Raw genomic sequence first — 14467 nt, 5'->3', positions numbered from 1 at the left:
GGGGATCCGGAGCGACGTGGGGTGAGCGGCGCGGTGCTTCGGATTGACTGCTCTTTTCACGGAGTGAAGCCGCATTGCTGTTGCCGGAGAGCGCTGACTCCTTCCTGTGGACAATTGGACTTTAAACAACTACCCGTGAGTAGAACGGAAAATTGGACTATGAAACATCTTAATTTGGCACCGAAGCGGGAAGGTTCTAAACAGGAAGTCCGCCTTCCGCTTTTGTAAATAGATTGAAGCAAAGACATTGCAAGCTAAAGTCTGGAAAGTCTTTTGTAAAGGATTAAATCTCCATCGGCTAAAACTACTAAACCCCCCTTGGAAGCAGGAGAAGAGGGGGGAAATCTTAGATTGTTCAAGCCTGCAGGAGAGAGAGTAAAGAAAGATAAATTTCCACCGCCTTGAACCTGGGAACGGGTTGCTAGGAAGACAGACGTTTTGGGAAAGTTCATTGACTGTGAATAAAACGTTTGTTGACAGGTAGTTAAAAAAGAGAAACATATTGATTCCAATGTTTCCTTTTGCATTTAAAAGGAACAAAATATTTGAAAAATGAAAGTAATTTTGTTGCTGGATCTGCTTTTAAAAGGACGGATACAAATAGAAATTGTTTCCCCTAGAAGGAGCTTTTGAAACTGTTGTTGAAGTCGATCTGGGGAATTCTCCAGCTGTAGAGATTAAAGATCGTGAGAACCAGACATTGACCTTGAACAAGAATGTGCCCAGAAGAAGCCTTAGTGATTGCTTTTTGCAAGACAAGTGCTTTATTGGAACAGCTACATGAGAAGATGGATTTGATGACTGTTGCAGTTAATAATTTTGGACAAACAGTGAATACCTATATAGAAACCACTCAGGAACCGACCCAGGAATCTGCTTTGACAGGGCAAGTTGTGCAGAAGAGAAAGGAGGAGGTTGCTGTTGAACCTCAAGTAACACAAGTGGAGAGAGCCGCGGCCTTGCAGGAACATAAGCTGTAGTTTTTGATGACCGAACCTGGAGAAAGTCAGATTTGGAGAGATGGAGTCTCGTTTGGATTGGAGATGGGAAATTGGATAGATCCTCCTATGCAGGGCTGTTCTGGCTTCTGGGATCTGGTTCTGCACCAGGGGGAGTTTGGTGTTGTCTGGGCCTTTAACTTTGGAGGGACTTTGAAACATGCCTTGAAATACCTTTTGGATTTTAGTGCTGACTATGGAGAATTGGCTGACCTGTCGAGAAGGGATAAAGACATTGTTAGGTTGGAGTTTCCCCGAGATCTACTCCTCAGTGATAAAGGAAGGAAATTAAGAACAAGATCAGCAGAAGACAAAGTAAAGTGCAGGTATAAATATGAAGAAGATCTGCAGAAGGGACATGGAAAAGAGTTAAGAGCCTCGGATAGAAGATCACCAGGTTGATGGACTAAATGGAATGGATAGAAAGGACTGACAGAACCCAAGACCAGGAAGAAGAGACGGTGGATGAAGATTGGAAGAAAGTTTAAAAATTCATTTAGAGAAATATTGTAAAATTAATGAGTGTTAGAAAAAATGTTGGAATGAAACTATTTGGCTTTAGTAGAAATGCTATAAGGAGTTATGTACAAATAAGTTTTAAGTTTTAGGGCTTTTTATGGTAAGATAAGGTTAAAATAAATTAAGATAATTTAATGACAGAACATAGTGAAAGATGGAAAGGATTTGCTGAGATAATTAATAACTAGAATACAAAAAAGGGAGGTGTGAGGAGGTCGATGAAACAAGATAACGAAAGATAAAGATTTGGGAATATTGGATTTGTTTTTAATTTTTTGTTCGCTTTTGTTTTTGGTTTTGATGTATTGTGTGTTTTGTTTTCTTTCTTTTTATTGACTTGTATTGTTTAATTTCTTTTTTTTCCCTTTTGTTTTCTTTTTCTCTCTGTAATTTTAAATTCTCAATAAATATCATTTAAAAAAAAGAAAGAAAGAAAATATGCTACAGGAGGTCTCCAAGGGTTCACACACATCCTTTTGTGGGCCAAATTGGAGAAGGTCCAGGACTACTTGGAAGATCAAATGAAGTATGCATTTAATCTTATAATCAAAGAATGTGCATGTCTCATCTGTGCTTTTCTCTTCAGAACTATAGATTTTACCCCTCCTAATATGTAGAATTGTGCATATCTAATCGAGCGATTAGATCTTGGGCTCCATGATCACTGCAGATGGTGACAGCAGTCACGAAATTAAAAGACGCCTGCTCCTTGGGAGAAAGGCGATGGCAAACCTAGACAACATCTTAAAAAGCAGAGACATCACCTTGCCAACAAAGGTCCGTATAGTAAAAGCCATGGTTTTCCCAGTAGTGATGTATGGAAGTGAGAGCTGGACCATAAAGAAGGCTGATCGCCGAAGAATTGATGCTTTTGAATTATGGTGCTGGAGGAGACTCTTGAGAGTCCCATGGACTGCAAGAAGATCAAACCTCTCCATTCTTAAGGAAATCAGCCCTGAGTGCTCACTGGAAGGACAGATCCTGAAGCTGAGGCTCCAATACTTTGGCCACCTCATGAGAAGAGAAGACTCCCTGGAAAAGACCCTGATGTTGGGAAAGATGGAGGGCACAAGGAGAAGGGGACGACAGAGAATGAGATGGTTGGATGGTGTTCTTGAAGCTACCAGCATGAGTTTGATCAAACTGCGGGAGGCAGTGGAGGACAGAAGTGCCTGGCGTGCTCTGGTCCATGGGGTCACGAAGAGTCGGACACGACTAAACGACTAAACAACAACAATCGAGCGATTCAGTCAGGTGAAACTAATACAATTAATTGACTAGGATTTCTGAAGTCATGAGGCATTATACAAAAATGTGTGTGTGTGTGTGTGTGTGTGTGTGTGTGTGTGTGTGTGTCATAGGTGCCAACTCCCTGGGGCCCTGGGTGCCCGAGCACCCACAAAATTCCCCATGAAGGGGCTGGGCACCCACACATTTTGGTGCCAGGGCCATGCACACTGCATGGCACCCATGGTCCTGGGCACCCACAGTCGCGGGGCCAAGCTGGCGCTCCTGGTGTATATACACATATATACGCTGACACACACGTCTGTGCACACAAATGTAATTAAATTTTATTTCCTTGCTGTCAAGCAGAGCATGAACTGCGCACTGGTGCTCCCCAGCAACTGGCATTCAGAGGCATGTTGCCTCTTGAGCCTGGAAATAGTGCATAGCCATCGACTATAAGACAAATACTGTAAAGTGGTACCTCAGGTTACGGACGCTTCAGGTTACAGACACTTCAGGTTACAGACTCCGCTAACCCAGAAATATTACCTCAGGTTAAGAACTTTGCTTCAGGATGAGAACAGAAATTGTGTGGTGGTGGCGTGGCGGCAGTGGGAGGCCCCATTAGCTAAAGTGGTACCTCAGGTTAAGAACAGTTTCAGGTTAAGAACGGACCTCCAGAATGAATTAAGTTCTTAACCCGAGGTACCACTGTATAGGTCAAACAGTTCTAAGGAAATGAAATATTCTTGTCGCAGGAGGGGAAGAATAAGACCTACCTTCCAAAACAAGAGCTTTCAGGATGGCTATTGTTTAATGGGGGGGGGGGTTGAGGGGACATTCATGGGGAAATAGTGGAGGTGTGCAAGTATTCAGAGGAAACAGTCCAAACTGGAATCAGCTGTGGAATGATGCCAAAAGTGAATTTGCCCCCTAAACCTGACTGTGTGCTATTTCCCCTGCATTTGTTAAACTAGCAATTAATACCTGGGAACACCCTGTGAGCGTTCTATATATGGGAGACATATGGCAGTAATCCTTGGTAAAAACCTGTAGAGAGCTAGAAGGTAAATGCCCATAATTGTTGCGCTGATGGATATGACATTGTAACAATCTGGAAGCAGAGAGACCTGGTGTTTAGACACGCATAATATGAAGTATCAACAAAGTTTTTTTACAGGCTATTTACCTGTCAAAACACAGTTTATTGCTGGTGACAGGAGCCTTTTCAGATTGTCTTATCGAAACAATGGCAGGTCCCAGCCAGCATTCCCCAGGGAGGGACAGCGTTAGTTTCTTCTGGGTGAAGCCTGTCCTCCTGCATCTGGACATGACAAGCCAGCGGGAATTGCCAAACTCCATGCCAATGTGCTTGATGGAAGAAGAAGCTCCAAAAGCGAAAGCGAGATTCTGGGAGATGAGCAATCCCTTATCTGATAAGGCTTTATCTTGTAACCACAGGGAAAGGTGTGAGCTCAGAGGCAGACCACATGCTTTGCATGTCGACAGTCCCAGTTTCAGGACTCAGCATTTGGTAATGGAAACCCTGGAAAGTTGATTCTACAACAATGATTCTTCAACATCAACTTCGTTGGACTGGTCATGTTGTGCGGATGCCTGATGATAGTCTTCCAAAGCAACGACTCTATTCTGAACTTAAAAATGGAAAGCGTAATGCTGGTGGTCAACAAAAGAGCTTTAAAGACTGTCTCAAGGCAAATCTAAAAAAAAAAATGTTGTATAAACACTGACAACTGGGAAACACTGGCCTGCGAGCGCTCCAGTTGGAGAACAGCCTTTACCAAAGGTGTCATGGGCTTTGAAGACACTCAAACTCAGGATGCAAGGGAGAAACATGCTAAGAGGAAGGTACACTTGGCAAACCCTCACCATGATCAACTCCCACCCGGAAATCAATGTCCCCACTGTGGAAGGACGTGTGGATCCAGAATTGGCCTCCACAGTCACTTATGGACTCATTGGTAAAACCGTGTTTATGGAAGACAATCTTACTTAGCTACGAGTGATCACCAAAGAAAGAGAAAAAGAAGAATGAAAACCCTGGAAAGTTGCTGTCTGTCAGTGTAGACAGCCCTGAGCTAGATGCACCAGTAGTCTGACTCAGTACTCCCTGTGTTCTTATACAAAACTCATAGACCTGTCTGTGGGCGCAGCCACCAATGGTGCTGCTTCTTCGAACGAGACCACATCATTGTCCCATCTTGCATTATCTCTCTCTTTCAAACACTGCCAGCATGGCTGAGGACCTGACCTGCACAGGTGACATCAAAACCAATATGCCAGTGAATACAGAGGAATGGTGGTGTGGAAAATGTCCAAATGATCCGGGTGAAACAAATGTTCCTATAGTAACAGTGCCACGAGGGAACCGTAGATAGGGCAGCAGCGTTGCAGCGGCCACCACACTACAGAGAAATCCATGAAAATATGGAAGAATCCTAGCATAGCAAAACACCATAGTATGTGTGCCAAATATCAATTCACATGGCAAAATATACGGTATATATTATTTTACCAGAGTTAAAGTATTTTTTGGATAAGTAGCTTAATTCATTTTTTAAATGGAACCCGAGCACTGGAAAATGTCAGGGACCACACACCAATGGCTCTCATAATTAGAATTTGGGTAATCAAAAGCATTTAACACTCCTCACCAGGCTCCTCCTGCTGTTTTCAATAAACTTGCTGCGTCATTAATTACATCTTAAAATACATTAAGAGAGTGTGTGTATGTGTGTGTGTGTCACAGATTCTGGGCACTGCAGACCAGTAAGGAACAGGCTATCCAGACACTGCATAATAGTAAGATAGAGTGTTTGGCTTTGGAACAGACTTCTGAGGAAGTACCAATAAATTAATGAAAATGGCATTTTTGCAAATTATGCACACTTTGTCATTTTGCATTTGACACAATTGTAACAGAAATGAAAAACCTAGTTTGCCTGCTATGGGCATTCAACTGGCTTTCTCCCCATGAGATCTATATGGGTACCTTAATAAAATCTGCAAGGGCACGACCCTTGTGATGAAGGGCCATGTAGCTCAGTGGCATCTGGGTTGCATGCAGAGAGGTCGTCATTTCAAATCCCTGGCATCTCCAAGCAGGGCACTCCAGTTGTTGTTCGACTCAAAGTCCTGTGAACCCCAAGCAGTATCAGACAGGGATGATAGGAGTTGTAGTCCAAGAACGTCTGGAGAGCCACAGGCTCCCCATCCCTGGTGTAGCCAAGATTGAGCTACACCATTGTTTCCCAAACTTGGGTCTCCAGCTGTTTTTGGACTACAACTCCCATCATCCCTGGCTAGCATGGCCAGTGGTCAGGGATGATGGGAACTGTAGTCCAAAAACGGCTGGAGACCCAAGTTTGGGAAACACTGAAATGGACTGATGATGTCATTCAGTATAAGGTCCTATGTTCTTGTGATCCTTATACTGGAGTTTAGTGGGGCTTCTTAGTAGGCACATATACACTATACTAAAAGCACAATTTGGTGTGTGTTTATTTCCTAGTAAGTCCCTCTGTGTTCCTTCCATTGTGTTGCTGGGTCAATGTGCCTAGGTTTGCAGCCTTCGTTGGGAGTAGGCCTGAGTAAACACAGAGTATTAGGGTCCCTTTTGAAAAGATCCACACAATATTCTTTCCTGCCTTGCCCAAAACATTCAGTCAAAAACAAAAGACTCTTCTCTTGTCAGACCCCTCCCTTTCTCCCAGAGTCCAAGTAAACAGCTGGGTCATTTGCTGCCATACCCCTAAAGTCAATAAATAACGTTTATGGTAAACTACTTTTAATTAAAAGAAATGAGGCTAGAGGATTGCTTTGGATGCAAGAAGGGAAAGAAGGCCAAGTCATTAGTTGAGTAACAGGGTGGGGGTGCCACTTCCCCTATTTGAACAGAACTTCAGGATCAACGTATTTGGGAAGGAAAATGCCTAGTGAAGCCACATGACTGCATCTCATCGGGCAACAAATGTTTGTCAAAGAGAGAAGAGTAGTTCTCAATACACCGCCTGGCTTTCCCACATTAATACATAAAACAACAATCATGTGATGCAATCAAACACAAGCAAAAAAAATCTAGTTCAGCACATCTTCACTATACCCTTTCCAGTCTCCACCATTTTGAAAAATAAATAATCTTTCAACTTGCACTTTTTTGTCAATTAAAAAAATGTTAAACTATATTTACAACTGCACTTTAATGAAACTGTTTTAGTGTATTTTTTAAAAAAGTATTTTTAAATTAATGGTATATTTGAGGCTTTTTCAATTGATTCCATTTATAATCAGGCTTATTCCCTCCCCCGTTTAATGTTATATTTTACTTCTAATGTTAAACCTTTTTGAGTTAGTCATTCAATAGCTCCAAGTTTTTTAAAGCACTGTACTGAAGATTTAAAAAATATTTTTAAAAAAATGATCCAAAAAGTTTTGTTTCAAACATCAGGCTCAGGTGACTCAACCTTTCCCCACCCACAGCAACAATACATCACCTAGTCCAGGTGGAACATAGCAGAATGAACACACACCAAAAGCCCTAGAACATCCAAAGTGTGGGAAATGAATTGCAATTCCACATGAAGCTTACAGCGGAAAAGTGGTGGGAGCTGCCCATCTGGACACAATCCTGAGCATGTCTACTTAGAAGCAAGTCTCGCTGGGCTCAATGGTGTTTACCACCAGTTAAGCATGAATAGGATTGCAGCCTTAAGGGTCATTCCAGATGTCTGGCCAGCAGTGGCAGGCTTGGCAGAGCAACCTTTGCTTCCACAGCCCCACTGCTCATATCAACCAGAGAAAAGTTCTCTTTTGCTACAGCAGCTACTACCAACAGGCGATACTGTGCTGGAGTGCAGCCTCCTGACTTCCCTTGACACTAGGACTGGATGAATCTGCCAATTTCTATTTTTCATTTTTTCCAGTCTTAAGTTCAGTTCTCTACATTTCTGCATCAGTTTTTTAAGCCCTCATGAAAATTCAACAGGATTGTAGTGAAAATTTCTTATAAGGTAAAGGTAAAGGGACCCCTGACCATTAGGTCCAGTCGTGACCGACTCTGGGGTTGTGCACTCATCTCGCTTTATTGGCCGAGGGAGCCAGCGTACAGCTTCCGGGTCATGTGGCCAGCATGACTAAGCCGCTTCTGGCGAACCAGAGCAGCTCACAGAAACGCCGTTTACCTTCACGCCGGAGTGGTACCTATTTATCTACTTGCACTTTGATGTTCTTTCAAAGTTGGCAGGAGCAGGGACCGAGCAACAGGAGCTCACCCCATCGCGGGGATTTGTACCGCCGACCTTCTAATCGGCAAGCCCTAGGCTCTGTGGTTTAACCCACAGCACCACCCGCATCCCTTCTTATAAGGTATGCAATGATAAAAACTTTTTTTGAAAGCAGGTTCCCTAATATAATGCATTTTATATGCCATTTTCACTAACAGACATTTTAAGCACACTTTCCCCTTATATACACATTTTTGTATGCATTATTTTGTTTGTAGAACTGCATTGCAAAATTCAGAGAAATGCAGTTTCAAAAGATAGCTGTTCTCATCTCCACACCATACATTTAAAGGCCCCCGCCCCAATGTTGGGAACTGTAGTTTTTTATAAAAGGGTGCTGGGGATTGATATGGCATGTGGGATAAAGCACAGTTCCCATGAATTTTTTTGGAGGGAGCCATGTGTGACCTGTAATTTCAGTCTGCAGATATTTTTGGAAGGCGAGAATTAGGTAGACATGCATTAAAATGTGAAGCAAACTGAGTTTCCCCAGCCCTATCTTACACACCATCTTTTGGGGATTTCTGCTTGCTACTGCTGGCAGGGATGCTACTGGCAGGAGCTCCCACCCACGATTTGGGTGGCTGCATTGGGGTGCTCCTTGCAGGTGGGACTTCCCCACTGGCAGAGGCAAGCAGAACTGGGCAAGGCAGGGCAGAAGGACTTCTCCACTCCCTCCAGCACAGCAGATTGAGGGACTAGACTTGCAACTAAGGTTAGCGCAACAAAACTCATTTCCTTAACATGCATCTTTAGGACGGTGCATGGTAACCGAATCCAAACAGAACAGTAGGCTTCAGTTCTGGAGTGGTGGTGCTGGGGAAAACGAATTGTAATTATGGGAGGGAATCCTGGATCGAGCCCCCACCTTCTCCCTTCTGCCAAACACACTGCAATTAAGAGTGCAAAATTCCTGAGCGTCCTCCACATAATTTCTGAAAGCACCGACTTCAAAGACTTGAAAAGTGGGAAAGAGGTACAGCGGCTCACTGACGAAGGGATATAATTATAGCTGAAAGAGGGGGAAAGGGAGAGAGAGAAACGCACACCAGAGCTCAGAGTGCGATCAAGGGGTTGCTCATCATCGTCATCACACACAGCTTCCCTTTTCTATTTATCTTCTGCTTTTTGTAAGCAGAGGCCTCTATTTACAGACGCACAACCCTATTAGGAACAAAGGCACATTCTGTTTGATGTGAATCAAATGTAGCCTATAAAAGGGAAGTCTGTGCCAGGTTCTTCTCTGATAACATGTTGTTTTCTTCTTAGCTCTTTGATACTTTGGCTGTGTTTAACTTCCCTCCCTGCTCCCCATTTCTGGTGACGAGGCAGGCAGAGATACATTACTGACCCCACCCCACCCCACCCCACCCCACCCCACCCCACCTGCCTCCATGTGCAACAAACCCAACCCAACACCCCATGGAAATAAGCCTTCTGTGGCTTGTGCCACAAACCCAGTGGGTTAACTGAGGTCAGATGGGGTTCCATCCAAATGAAAGTCCGGGGAACCAATGTGACCATCATGGGCAACTAGTCCTCATGAATAAATGCATTGCCAAACAACTGTCATGTGGGTCACCCAGCCTCCCTGTGTAGCACTTTTTGCCTATTTTTGAGACTTCTTTTCTCCCCAAATGAACATGTGAACAAATGAAGCTGTGTTATACAACATTGGACCACTGGTCCATCAAGCTTCCAGCAACAGTTTGTGGGCTGGGGTGGAGTGTGGTGGCGCTGCTTAACTGCCTTTCCAACATGGAGGTCATCACCATTAACCAAGGGGGGGGGGAGGCAAGCACAGTTAAGGTGCAGCAGCAGGAGTGTCAGGTTGGCACTGTGCCAACCGCCCCATGCCCAGGTCACCCTCCCTCTCTTGGTTACCAGCAGCGACCTCCTCACTGGAAAAGCAGACAAGCAACACCCCCTCCCCACCCACCACTACTGCTAGCTTGATATTGTCTATTTTGACTGGCAGTAACTTTCCCAGCTCTATAATATCCTTTGAGGTGAGGCAGTACTTCAAGTTTGGTTGCACCAGATAGATAGTTCTATAAATGCATTATTCCATTGGCAGTTTGATTTTCAGTTCCTTCCCTAGAGCATGGAATTCACCTTTTCCACAGCTGCCAGCCACAAACTGGGGTGACCTCTTCATTGAGCTCTATCCCCTGAGGTCTCGTTCCTAGGCAGTCACCTCAGTTTCAGACCCCATGAGCATATATGTGAAGTTAAGTAATGTTTATGCATACACTCATTTACATTGAACTGCATTTGCCGTTTTACTGCCCATTCCCTCAATTGGGAGAAATCCTTATGAAGCTCTTCACAATCTCTTTTTGTCTTAACCATCATGAACACTCGGGTTTCGTCAGGAAATCTGTCTACCTCACTGCTCACCCCTAACTCTTTAATAACATCTCCTTTAGATTATTGATCTCCTCTCTCTCTTTCCCAGAAAAATAAGTTAGTTTATCCCAGGAGGCAATTGCAGAGTGGAGTTTTATTCTGTTTGGTGCGTTCTTTTATCTATTATTTTATATTTATTATTAGTCACTTCATAACAGAAGCCTCATATACAGGTATACTGTTAAATGTGGATACAAAGCTCCTTGTACCTCCATTACTTCTCTGCTATCCACAGGACATTCTCCTTGAGATTACTGCCTTCCTGCACTTTTCCTTTCCTCGGTTGGGATTTTCTTATACTCTCTCCTTCTCAGAGTATCCCTGGTTTGATAAAATCCAGACTGAGGGATGGGAAAGTGTGAGAAGGCAGTGATTTAGAGGAGAACGTCATATGGAAAATTAGAAAAGTGGAAAATTAATGGAAGTACAGGAAGTGGACTATTCACATTGAACCAAAATATGGATGAGCCTGTAGTTCTCTGGGTGTCATACAACTCTTATTTAATTCAAAATTTAAATTAACCAAACAAATTATGCAAATCAAAAACGCCAACATCAGCAATCAGCATGAGCAAACAAATGAAGTAACACAATTTTTTTTAAAAAACCAACCAACTGCCATCTACAGCAGAGACGTAGAAAACCAATCCTTAAGAAATAATAGCATTATCTTTACAAAGTAGTGAGGTTAAAACAGTATAAAAAGGCAATGTTTCTTCAGACTTCAAACAATCCATTTTCTACCACCATCAAAGCTAAAATAAGAATACAGCACATACTTTATTAACCCATTCCATTTCAGATTAATATTGAACTTTCCAACCACAAAGTTAGCCCGAACTTTTCATCTTGTATTTGAGGATTAATTACCCTTCAGTTTCTGACTTGGGAGTTTGTAATACTTTCCACTCTCACAGAACGGATTACACCATATCCTTCATAAAACCTCTCTCTTTGTTTTCCTGTATAAATCATTATTAAGTCAGCTGTGGAGGGGGGAAGGGTGCATTGGCAGTTGTGACTCCTCTGTGCAAACAAGAGCAAGACAGGAAAGCAAGCTTTTATAGTCTTGCGTTTGGCCTCAGGAGCTATTATTTGTTGCTCTTCAAGACTGGTTCCAAGTGAGGTCAAAGGGAAATATTACACATTGCAATTGCTCTCAGAAAGCTGCCAAAATGACAGGAGGAACTACAAATTGTCAGCTACAAATTGTCAAGCAGCAGGAACAAGCCAGCCAGCCTGCCTATAACATCAGATGTAAGGAAGTGACTGGCAGGTGTGAAGGGTAGACAATCTCTGTTACTCTTAGAACCTATGACTCCTCTGTTTCCATTTGTTTGTTTATTGTTTTTTGCATTTATATTCCAGCTTTTTCTCCACTGAGCTCAAGGTGGAGTACATGATTCTCCCCTTCCTCATTTAATCCCCATGACAATCTTGTGAGGTAGGTTAGCCGAGAGGCAGCGACTCATGTTAAGGCAGTGACTAGCCCAAGCACACCTAGGAAGAGCTTCATGGCCGAGTGAAAATTCAAACTCTGGTCTCCCAAGTCTTAGTGCAACAGGTGTGAATGGGGCCAAGTACGGTACTTCCCATCTGAATTCCTTCCCCCATATTTCACAAATGCTGATTCTCCTAGTGTAATTTGCATGAATGCACAGCTGAGCCTTGCATTTCTCATGTTAAGATTGTTGGATACATATTAATGCCACATACACAAGATGACACCAGGATATTCTTTGCCAATTGAGCAGAATTAGGCACCTCCAGTTCTATCTTTTCCACAATCAGACTAGAGTGGGTTAGAATCTTACTTCATCCTGAAACATTAATCGAAAAGGTAGAATAAATCTGACCATTATTTTCTACTCTTTAACCTTTCCGACTGTGTGTGCAACAGGATGACTAAAGGATGATAAGGAATCATTCTCTACTCTACCTTAAGAGATCTTAAGTATTCATCTGCCCCCAAGGCCTGAGGTTCACTGCTCTAGACCTTGGAATTTGCAAGACAGGGAAGTACGTATGTGTCTCATCTGTGTCACAAATGCTCTCAATATCTATTAAGTCAAAGGGTTCTCTAGTTCCCAGGGGCATTTCCTATACACAAGCTGCAGAAACCAGCAGAGTGTGGCAATGACTGGTGTCAATGGGTAGGAGTAACACCACCATAAGCAAGATTCCAGGAGCAGCAGGCCCCAGTGCTCATGACAGAGTTCAGAGGCCCCAGAGCCTGTGTGAATAAAAGAGTTATACCTCCAGTGTCCAAAGTGTGCGATAGCCAGCCTCATATAACCAACATACTTCAATCTAATTAACGCATGAAGGGGTTAATACCATAGAGTAAGCTGTCCTGCCAGGTTTAGTGAGAGGTCACTTCCGCTTACCCTGGGAGGCAATGGGTAATCAAGCCTATTGTTCTATTTTCTACCTGATGTCCTGAACCCCTGGCCTACCTGGCAGTAAGTCAATATGCCTAGTCCAAAGTCTGGGGGTCAAGCCACACAAGCAAAGTCCAAAGGTCAGGAAACACATTCTGGGGTCAATCCAAGTAGCCACGCCTGAAGTCCCATAGTCAGGATACATACCAGAGTCAAACCTGAAGCACAGTCCCATAAAGGTCCAAGAACATCCAAGCCAAGGGCCATCAACATGGGCAGTTGAGCAGACTCAGCACCTCAGCTCTGTTTCCTTTTTGTACTTTGCATGCTGATTTCAGCATCTGGGCTTGATGAGGCGTGTGGCCCTCACCTGTTCTAAGCCTACTTCAATTGAGGAATCACACCCCTCCCCCCCCAGAGCTAGGGAGCTCCACCTGGCCAGCTAGGGAGCTGGACTATGGGCCCTTGCCTGCCTCAGCTTCCTAGAGTGCCACTCCTGCTGCTCCCTATGCCTCAGAGCCTGCCACATTTGTGGGGACAGGGACCCCTTTGGCTCTGGCTCCTGCTTCTCCTGTACATTGACCTCCCTTCCCTCGTCATCGTCCATCACTCTGTACTTTTTTCTCCACCCCCCCCATTTGCCCCCGTGTATTCCAGTCCCAGCTACAACACTTACTGGGATCCTCTTCCTCTTCTTCCTCCTCCCTGTCATTCTGCCAATTCATGACACCTCTCACAAGCTACTCTTGAGTTCCTATACCAATAATTTAGGAAGTTTTACCACTGTAACCAAGCCACATTTTACTGCCTGTGCAACTTTTTCTGAATGCTGTATGGAAAAGCCCATGAACCAGACCCTTGGAGAGTTTGTAACTAACCCAACTTTTAACTTGCCAAACATGTGGTCTTTTCCTGTACTGGGGGAATAGGGAAGTTTTGGAACTCACAAGGGCATATTTTAAAGGTCTAACAGACTATATTTCCACATTCATGTTGGTCTGATGCAGTCGAAATAAAAAATAAAAAATAGTCCAGTAGCACCTTAGAACCAACTAAGTTTGTTCTGGGCATAAGCATTTGTGTGCATGCACACAAAAACTTATACCTAGAACAAACTTAGTTGGTCTCTAAGATGTTACTGGACTATTTTTTAATTTTTAATTTTTCTACACTTTGGTAAAACCACAAAATATGCAGCAAAGAGTTCTTGCCCCAAATTTGTATCTTGGCACCCAGGAATTCTTCCCTTCTATATCTATATATATTTTTCCTTGAACCAACACAAAGGGCATAGGAAAGCTGAAATTAGATGACAGGGACAGGAAACAGTGTCTAAAGGATAAAAATGGTCATTTGTGTGTTGTTCTGCATACCTGCCATACTATGATGTATGGCTATAAATATTTATTAGGCATCCAGAAACAGGAGCTCAAACAAAGGGAACTAAATGAAACCACAGGGCACCAATCAATACTCCAATTTTCCAGGCTATGCAAGGGGATGTGCTTCAGGAGTTGGAAGTTGTACAGTTTGGCTCAGATAAATTACGTTTGGGCCCCAGCACACTGCGATGGCAGTCTTGTTGGCCATATTTCTTGCTGGTGTGAATGCTGGCAGAATGTTAATA

Source organism: Podarcis pityusensis, assembly GCF_964106645.2.
Source record: "Podarcis pityusensis genome assembly, chromosome: 5".
Taxonomy (NCBI): Eukaryota; Metazoa; Chordata; class Lepidosauria; order Squamata; family Lacertidae; genus Podarcis; species Podarcis pityusensis.
The sequence above is the reverse complement of the archived record's forward strand: the minus strand, read 5'-3'. Positions refer to the sequence as shown.